The sequence below is a fragment of the Erinaceus europaeus genome, chromosome 11, assembly GCF_950295315.1.
Source record: "Erinaceus europaeus chromosome 11, mEriEur2.1, whole genome shotgun sequence".
NCBI lineage: Eukaryota > Metazoa > Chordata > Mammalia > Eulipotyphla > Erinaceidae > Erinaceus > Erinaceus europaeus.
The window spans coordinates 11074177-11083742 of NC_080172.1; the positions used below are offsets into that span (position 1 = coordinate 11074177).

General features: G+C 39.0%; 1 pseudogene; it reads left to right on the forward strand.

Annotated features, from left to right (window-relative positions):
• The first annotated feature begins 218 nt into the window (after positions 1 to 218).
• Positions 219 to 2137, forward strand: LOC103110053 (nucleolin-like; annotated as a pseudogene).
• Positions 2138 to 9566: the final 7429 nt, after the last annotated feature.

Consider the following 9566-nt stretch of genomic DNA (forward strand, 5'->3'; position numbering starts at 1 on the left):
ACCTGCAAACCTGCTTCACCACTTGTGAAGCAAACTGTCATTCCCCACCCAACGGAGGTGTGGAGCCAGGGGGCTGGAACCAGGATCCTTAGCAGGCCCTTCTGCTTCATACTATGTGTGCTTAGCCCAGTGTGCCACTGTCTGACCCCTTAAAATGTAATTCTTACATAATAAAACTTGGAAGTAAAGATGACTTCTTAGTCCATGGATTTCAGCACATGAAGGAGCAGGAATCTCCATGTACAACTCCACTGGAACTCTTAGTTGAAATATCAGGTGAAATATCAGTAAGCAATAACCTTTTGTAAGAAATATTTTCCTCTGAGCAGTTAAGTTTCAACAGTGGGCTTAAAATATTCAGTAAACTATGTTGCTAACAGATGTTCTGTCACCTTTGCTTTGTTGTTCCACTTATAGACCATAGGCAGAGTAGACTTAGCATAATTCCTAAGGGTCCTTGGTGTTGAGTATTGGCAAGAGACCACGGGCTTCAACTTCAAGTTTTCAGTTACATTAGCCTTTAATAAGGAAGTCAGCTGGTTTATGAAGCAGTAGAGTTGGGCATTGACTTCTCCATAATAAAAAAAACCTAGCCCAGGAGCAAGAGGAGGATGAAGACGAAGATGATGAAAATGACAAAGAGGAAGAAGAAGGAAGAGCCCATGAAAGAAGCATCTGGAAAATGACAGAAGGACCTGCCCAAACAAAAAACAGCTCCTGATGCAAAGAGGCAAAAAGTAGAAGGCACAGAGCAAACTACCTCTTTCAATCTTTTTGTTGGAAATTTGCACTTCAACAAATAAATTCCTGAATTAAAACTGTTACCAGTGACTTTCGTGCTAAAAACGATATTGACGTTGTTATGGAATTGATAGGATATGTCTAAGAAACTGATATGTCTAAGAAATCTGACTCTGTGGACTTGGAATCTGTTGAAGACCTGGAGAAAGCTTTGGAACTCACTGGTTTAAAATTTTTAGAAATAAAATTAAACTAGAAAAAACAAAAGGGAAAGAGCAAGACCCAAAAACACTTCTGGCTAAAAATCTGCCTTACAAACTCCGGAAGAATTGAAAGGGACCTCCAAAGACGCTGTGGACATCAGATTAGCCAGCCATCTTGGCTGGTTTATACTGAGCTTAAGATGGAAGGTGGAAGCTGAAGCAAAAGAAACCTTTGAAGAAAAGCAAGTAGCAGGTTATGATCCATGTTCCTGTACTAATACGTGTGATGGTTATTTATTTCATTATTTTTTTTCTTAGATAGGACAGAGAGAAATCGAGAGAGGGTGGGGAGATAGAGGGAGGGTCTGAGAGATATCTGCAGACCTTCAGTGCTTGTGAAATGGATTCCCTGCAGGTAGGAAGCAAGAGCTCAAACCCTGGTCCTTGTGCTTAACTGGTGCTCCACCTCCTGCTGTCGCCCCCCATCCCCGTACTATCATAGAGATGAGTGGCAAAACCCAGAAGACAAAGGTGGAAAGAACAGCAGTAGGATTGGGAAGTCCTAAAAACTTTGGTTTTTTCAACCTTTCTTATGGTGCAACAGAAGAAACTCTCCAGGAAGTATTTAAGAAAGCAAATATCAAAGTACCCCTGGACCCAAACAAGGAAATCTAATGGGTGTGCAATCGGTAGAATTTGCTTCATTTGAAGGTGCTAAGAAGTTTAAATTTCAGTAATAAAAGGGAAATCAAGGGCAGAACAATCAGGCTAGAATTACAAGGATGCAGGGCATCTCCCAGCCACAAGAAACCAACCAACTAAAACTGTTTGTCAAGGATCTGTCACAGGAAACTGCAGAGGGGACATGCATTAGTCTTTTGAGGGTCCTGTGCTGGCGAGGATAGTCACTGACCTGGAGACAGGACCCTCCAAAGGGTTTGACTCTGTAGACTTCAGCAGTGAAGAAGATGTTAAAGCTGCCCAAGGAAGCCATGGAAGATGATAAAATGGATGGAAGCAAAGTCACTTTGGAGGCCAAGCCTAAGGGTGAAAGTAGCTCAGGCAAAGGCAATTTCTATGGCAGAGGCAGTGGCTGAAGAGGCAGAGGTCAAGGAGGCTTCAGAGGGTGAGGTGGTCGTGGAGACCAAAAGCCACAAGGGAAGATGAGGTCTGAAATTTTCTTTCTCATATAGGTATTTTTTTAATATTTCACTAAAATTATATTTATAGTACGTAAATCTAGGCTTAATCTGGGATAATTTGGGGATTCAAGATTGTGTAAATTTGTATAAACTTGATATGAGACTTATTCTTTCATTCTGAGGACTTATATACCTGAATCTCTTAAACACACACACATCCAAATATTTATATATACATACAACCAGTGACAAAGGTAGAAATAGACTGAGGACTGACACCACAGACTGATAAACTATTAAGTTATTATTGTATCATAACAAAAAATCACTTGCACATACACTGAATTTTTTTCTATGACCATAACCAGGATATAATAATAAATTCAGGAGTGACTGCTTATTTTTATGTTTCTGCAAAATAAATATTTAACTCAAATCATGTTCAGAAGAAAAACACAATAATATGCTTTTTGAAGTCACTGGTTTGTCCTCTGTGTGAAATGACCATTTAATCCTATCTTTGCCATATATGTATAGAAAATACATGCATACATACATATGCATACTCAGGTATGCATGTTTGTAAAATAGATTAAGTTATAAAATAATAATGCACAGGTATGAACATAAAAATAGATAGATGAAATGTATTTAAATTTCTCAGTATGCTTGCCTGTTTATTCAAATTTTCTATCAACATTTATCAAGTTTATTCATTAGTAAATGTGAGAGTGGTCCTATAGCACACACAACAGCAAGTATAAGAAGATTAAACAATGAAACTCCAAGATGCTACAATCACAGGGTATGTTTAATTCTATAATGCAGGGTAGAATCTATTACACTGTGTCTAATAGAAAAATGTGGTACCTCTGATTCAAACTGGAAGGTATTCTCTACCAGAAAAAAATGAATGAAATAAAAAACTCCTTATTATCCTAGGACAATAGAACCAATTGATCAAACAATGTACCAACTGATGAGAGCAGATGCTGCAACATCAAAGCATAATAAAGAGACAGAGAAAAGCAGTGGCCTTAAAACAAACATAGTAAGATCATCTGGTAATTAACAGAGACGTTTGGCAATATGGGCTGAAGGAAAATACCATCAAGTCCTTATTCTCACTCCAAGGTGATGAGCTCTGGAGTAAAGACAAGACATTCTAAAAAATCTCCTTAATACATGTTTTAATAATGGCAGTGAAAGGGAAGTCAGTTTGCTTGTTTCTAATTTAATTATTAAATGTCTTTGTAAGATTGTAGTCTCAGAGGTTCATTGTCCTCAAAACAAGTGTTCGCCAACCTCATTCAACACCAAAAGTGCCAATCTACTTCAATCATGGGACATAAGGACCTTAAAAAGTCTGGACTAATCTCATTTTCTTTTTCTCTCTCTTTTAAATTATTTTTAATATGTATTTATTTATTTTCCCTTTTGTTGCCTTTGTTGTTTTTTAATTGTTGTTGTAGTTATTACTGTTGTTGTTATTGATGTCGTTGTTGTTAGATAGCCCAAAGAGAAATGGAGAGAGGAGGGGAAGACAGAGAGGGGGAGAGAAAGATAGACACCTGCAGACCTGCTTCACCACCTGTTAAGTGACTTCCCTGAAGGTGGGGAGCTGGGGGCTCAAACTGGGGTCCTTACATGGGTCCTTGCACTTCGCGCCACATGTGCTTTACCCACTGAGCTACTACCTGACTCCTTTTAAATTTTTTAAAAATTATCTTTATTTGCTTATTTATTGGATAGAGACAGCCAGCAATCAAGAGGGAAAGGGGGAGATAGAAAGGGAGAGAGACAGAGAGACACCTGCAGCACTGCTTCACCACTCACGAAGCTTTTCCTCTGCTGGTGAGGAGGGGAGGATTAACCCGGGACCTTGCACACTGTAACATGTGTGCCACCACCTGGCCCCTCAAATCTCACTTCTTTCTTTATGTATCTATACTTAACCCTGCAACTTTGTGATGTAAATATTCACGATAGGATGCTATAAGTCCAGGCAAAAACAGAGCATCTGCTTTAGTTAACACGTAAATTATTAAACTGAGCAGAGTAGAGAAGGCACAATGAAAAGTCAGATGGATATTTTTCTTGAGGCCCTCAATAACAATGAATAATCCAAATGTTTCTCTCTTCTTATCTTCAGTATCTCGTTGTCAAGGAAACACAGATTTGCAATGATGACGTCACAGAATACCTTTTCAGCTTTCCTCAGTATGTCACCTTCTCAACCAAACCATCGTGCTGTTCCATCATAGTTTCATAGGTTTTCACGTCCATTTAGTGCTTCTCCCTCTCCCCTTCTGAGGCCTCCAAATTTGCAGCAATAGATAACAATCCATTGTGCTATCTTTCGCTTAGTTTCTTAGATATCAACTGAGTGAAATCATCTGATACTCACCATTTTTGTGTGTTTTCGTTAATATGATTCAATCCATGTCGCAGCAAAAGAAGACATAGTGTTATTTCCTACAGCTGTGTGCTATCCTCGCTGTTTCCCAGTGTGTGCTATTATCAGTAGTGCTGCTGTGAATTTAGGCATCTAGCAAACCTGAGGTCTGACAAAATAGAGTAAGCATGGTTAGTCTCAGTTTTGTTTGTCTATTTGGGGGGCTACTTTTATTTCCACTAAGTCTATAAATCAATGTGTGTGAATTTTATTTCAATTTTCAGCCATATTTGGATTGTAGAGCAAGACTCTGATAATCTGATATGAAATATTTCCTGCAAAGAACATCCCAAATCCTATTTTCAGATGGGCCATGTTTTCAGCTCTATGACAAAGAAATCCTTGCTGTGTTTTCATTTTGCTTTTCCAAATCTTGTTCCATGGGTCTCATAGTAGTGAGTTGTCTTCCTAGAGCCTAGCAGTATGCTGTCTATAATACATAGATTTCAATTTTACATTTTCAGCCTGTTTTGCAATATTATTATTATTTAAATTAGTCAAATGGTATCTCCAGATATTTATTTATTTTATTTTTTAATAATCTTTTAATTGTTTATTATTAGATGAAAACAGAGAGAAATTGAGAGGGGAAGGGGAGAAAGGGAAAGAGGCAGAGAGATATCTGCAGCCCTACTTTACCAGTTGGAAAGCTTTCTCCCTGCAGGTGGGAACCAGGGTTTGAATCCAGGTCCTTGTGAACTGGTATGTGTGCACTTAACTAGGTATGCCACTGCCTGGACCCTTCCAGTATTATTTTTATCTATCTCTTTAGGAACTTGAGTCATATTGAATAAAACTCTACTAGCCAAAAAGTAGTTTAATAGGAATTTCCACAACTTATGTATGATTCTATCTACAAAATATTTTCGGTGGTTCCAGGAAGATGGCGGACTGAGAAGCCGTTAGCGGCATGAGCTCTGATCACATCTTCTGGAAACGGTAGGATTTTCTGCCTTTAGCAGGCCAGTCAATAAGGGGCCCTAGTGGTGACACCAAAGAGGTGACTATAATTTAATTTGGGTTAAGAATTAGAGTAGAGGTGGCACGGACTAGCAGGCGGGCTGCTCCAGACTTCCCAGGCGGCGCCGGGCAAGGCAGGTGTGCCGGGCATTGTCCTCCGCCCGGGAAGGCGGCTCCTCCGCCGGTTGCAGAGCGCTGCTGGGCGGCCAGCAGAGGACCCGGAGGAAGCACTATAGATCGGGGGCTTTCTCTTGGGAGTCTCAAGGGACCACTGCGACCCTGAGGGCAGATCCAAAGACTTCTTGAGTACAGCTCTCATTGGATCAAAGGACTTGGAGCTAGTTTTCATTTTCGAGAAATCCTTTAAAAAAGTCTGGAGGGGGGGGTTCCCGGAAGATGGCGGACTGAGAAGCTGCTAGCCACTGAGCTCTGAACACATCTCCTGGAACAGTAGGATTTTCTGCCTTTAGCAGGCCAGCCAATAAGGGGTCATAGCGGTGACAAGGAGGTGACTATAACTTAATTTGGGTTAAGAATTAGAGTAGGGGGAAAAATTCTTTTTTTTTCCTTTTAATTTTCAAGCATACCTCCTTCCCCCCCCATAAGCAGTCCCTGGGGACCAGCTCCTAGCAGGATACCCCACACCACCAAACAGGGTGCTTTTTTGAATTCACTGATACACATTTGGGAAGTTCCTTGCACTGCTCTTTAATTACAACTCTTTTTCTTATCTTCACCCTTTTCTCTCTCTTGTCTCTCTTTTTCTTTTTTAATCTTGTCATACACTTCTTCCTTCTTCTTTGCCTTTCTGAATTTGTGAATTACTTTGGGGAAGAAATCTGACTCAGAGCGGACTCTCTATGTGTGTATCTCTGCTCTAGTTCCCTTTCCCATTTTGTTACCCCTAGAATATACAGTGGATAGTAGATTTGAATAACTGTCTACTCTGGCTATCCTCTCTTTCTTTTCTCTTTCTTCACTGGGATTTGGTTACTATTATTTCACAGACTGGAGAAATTGTTTGGCTAACTGGTAACGATTAAACTACTTCATTACTTACTTCAGTTGCTACTGTAATTCCGGAGGTTGGTGAGTGCAATTGTCATAGAGGTACTTAGTACAGTGTTACTTGTACTCAAGACATAACAACTGAGGAACAACAGAGCATAAAAAAAAGAAACACATAAAAAAAATGAAAACAAATAAAACTGCTACTCCAATGAATGAAGACAAGAGCCCAGAAGAAACTACAAATCAGCCAGAAGTAACCACAGATAAGAAAAGTATGCAAGCAATAATAAACTTATTAATCACAGAAATGAAAACAAAATTGGAGGAAAGGAATGGCAGTATTAGGGAAACAACAGTTGAGACCCCCAAGGAAAATACTGATTATCTTGAGGCAATTAGAGAACTGAAAGGTGAAATAGCTATGATGAAGAAAGAAGCTGAGGCAAGGGAAAGCAGACTAACAGAAGCAGAAAACAGAATTAGTCAGACAGAGGATGAGTTAGAGAAAACTAAGAAAGAGGTGAAAGAGCTTAAAAAGAGATTGAGAGACACTGAAAACAACAACAGAGACATATGGGATGATCTCAAAAGAAGTAACATTCGTATAATTGGCCTGCCAGAGGAAGAAAAAGAGGAAGGGGAAGCAATCATTCTAGAGGAAATAATACAAGAAAACTTCCCAGACTTGAATAACAGAAAGGATATCAAGGTTCAAGAGGCCCAGAGAGTACCAAACAGAATCAACCCAGACCTGAAGACACATCATAGTCACAATGAGAAGAAGTAAGGATAAAGAAAGGATCCTAAAGGCTGCAAGAGAGAAACAAAAAGTCACATACAAGGGAAAACCCATAAGATTATCTGCAGACTTCTCCACTCAAACTCTAAAAGCCAGAAGGGAGTGGCAAGATATCTATCGAGCCCTGAATGAAAAAGGGATTCAACCAAGGATAATATATCCTGCTAGACTTTCATTCAAACTAGATGGAGGGATCAAAACCTTCTTAGATAAACAACAGTTAAAGGAGGCAACCATCACCAAGCCCCGGCCCTGAAAGAGGTACTAAAAGACCTCTTATAAACAAGAACATCACTATAATACTTGCAATATATCAGAGCAAACAAATTTTTTTAGAACAATGGCAGTACAATACATTAAATCCATAATATCAATAAATGTCAATGGCTTAAACTCACCCATCAAAAGGCACAAGGTGGGGGGATGGATCAGAAAACATAACCCAACCATATGCTGCTTGCAAGAATCCCATCTGTCACAACAAGATAAACACAGACTTAAAGTGAAAGGATGGAAAACTATCATACAGGCTAACGGACCACAAAAAAGGGCAGGAACAGCCATTCTCATCTCAGACACGATAGATTTTAAATTAAATAAAGTAATAAAAGATAGGCAAGGACATTACATAATGATTAGAGGATCAATCAGCCAAGAAGACTTAACAATTATAAATATCTATGCACCCAACGAGGGACCATCTAAATACATTAAGCATTTACTGAAAGAATTTCAAAAATACATCAATAGTAAAACAATAATAGTGGGAGACTTCAATACCCCACTCTCACACTTAGATCAACAAAGCAGAGAACCAATAAAGATACAAGAGAATTGAATGAAGAGATCGACAGAATAGACCTCTTGGGCATTTTCAGACTCCTCCACCCCAAAAAACTGGAATATACCTTCTTTTCAAATCCACATAACACATACTCAAGGATAGACCACATGTTAGGCCACAAAGACAGCATCAATAAATTCAAGAGCATTGAAATAATCCCAAGTATCTTCTCAGACCACAGTGGAGTAAAACTAACATTTAACAACAAACGGAAAATTATTAAAAGACACAGCATTTGGAAACTAAACAACATGCTCCTTAACCACTGGGTCAGAGACTCACTCAAACAGGAAATTCAAATGTTCCTGGAAACTAATGAAAATGAAGACATAACCTATCAAAATATTTGGGACACAGCTAAAGCAGTACTGAGAGGGAAACTTATAGCCATACAATCACATATTAAACACCAAGAAGAAGCTCAAATGAACGACCTTACTGCACACCTCAAGGACTTAGAGAAAGAGGAACAAAGGAACCCTAAAGCAACCAGAAGGACAGAAATCAATAAAGTTCAAGCAGAAATAAACAACATCGAAAATAAGAGAACCATACAAAAGATCAATGAAGCCAAATGTTGGTTCTTCGAAAGATTAAACAAAATTGACAAACCCCTAGCCAGACTCACCAAACAAAAAAGAGAGAAGACTCAAATTAATAGAATTGTAAACGATGCAGGAGATATTACAACTGACACCGCAGACATGCAGAGAATCCTGCAAAACTTCTATAAAGAACTATATGCCACCAAGCTAGAGAATCTGGAAGAAATGGAACAATTCCTAGAAACCTATGCACTTCCAAAACTGAACCAAGAAGAACTACAAAATCTAAATGCACCAGTCACAGACAAAGAAATTGAAACCGTTATTAAGAATCTCCCCAACAACAAAAGTCCTGGACCAGATGGCTTCACAAACGAATTCTATAAAACTTTCAGGAAACAGTTAATACCCATACTTCTTAAGCTATTCCATAAGATTGAAGAAACAGGAAAACTCCCTTCCACCTTTTATGAAGCCAACATCACACTGATACCAAAAGCTGATAGGGACAGAACAAAAAAGGAAAACTACAGACCAATATCTCTGATGAACATAGATGCCAAAATATTAAACAAGATCTTGGCCAACCGGATACAGCAACATATCAAAAAGATTGTTCATCATGACCAAGTGGGATTCATCCCAGGAATGCAAGGCTGGTTCAACATCCGTATGTCAATCAATGTCATTCACCACATCAATAAAAGCAAAGCCAAAAACCACATGATTATCTCAATAGATGCAGAGAAAGCCTTTGACAAGATCCAACACCCATTCATGCTCAAAACTCTACAAAAAATGGGAATAGATGGGAAATTCCCCAAGATAGTGGAGTCTATATATAGCAAACCTACAGCCAACATCAT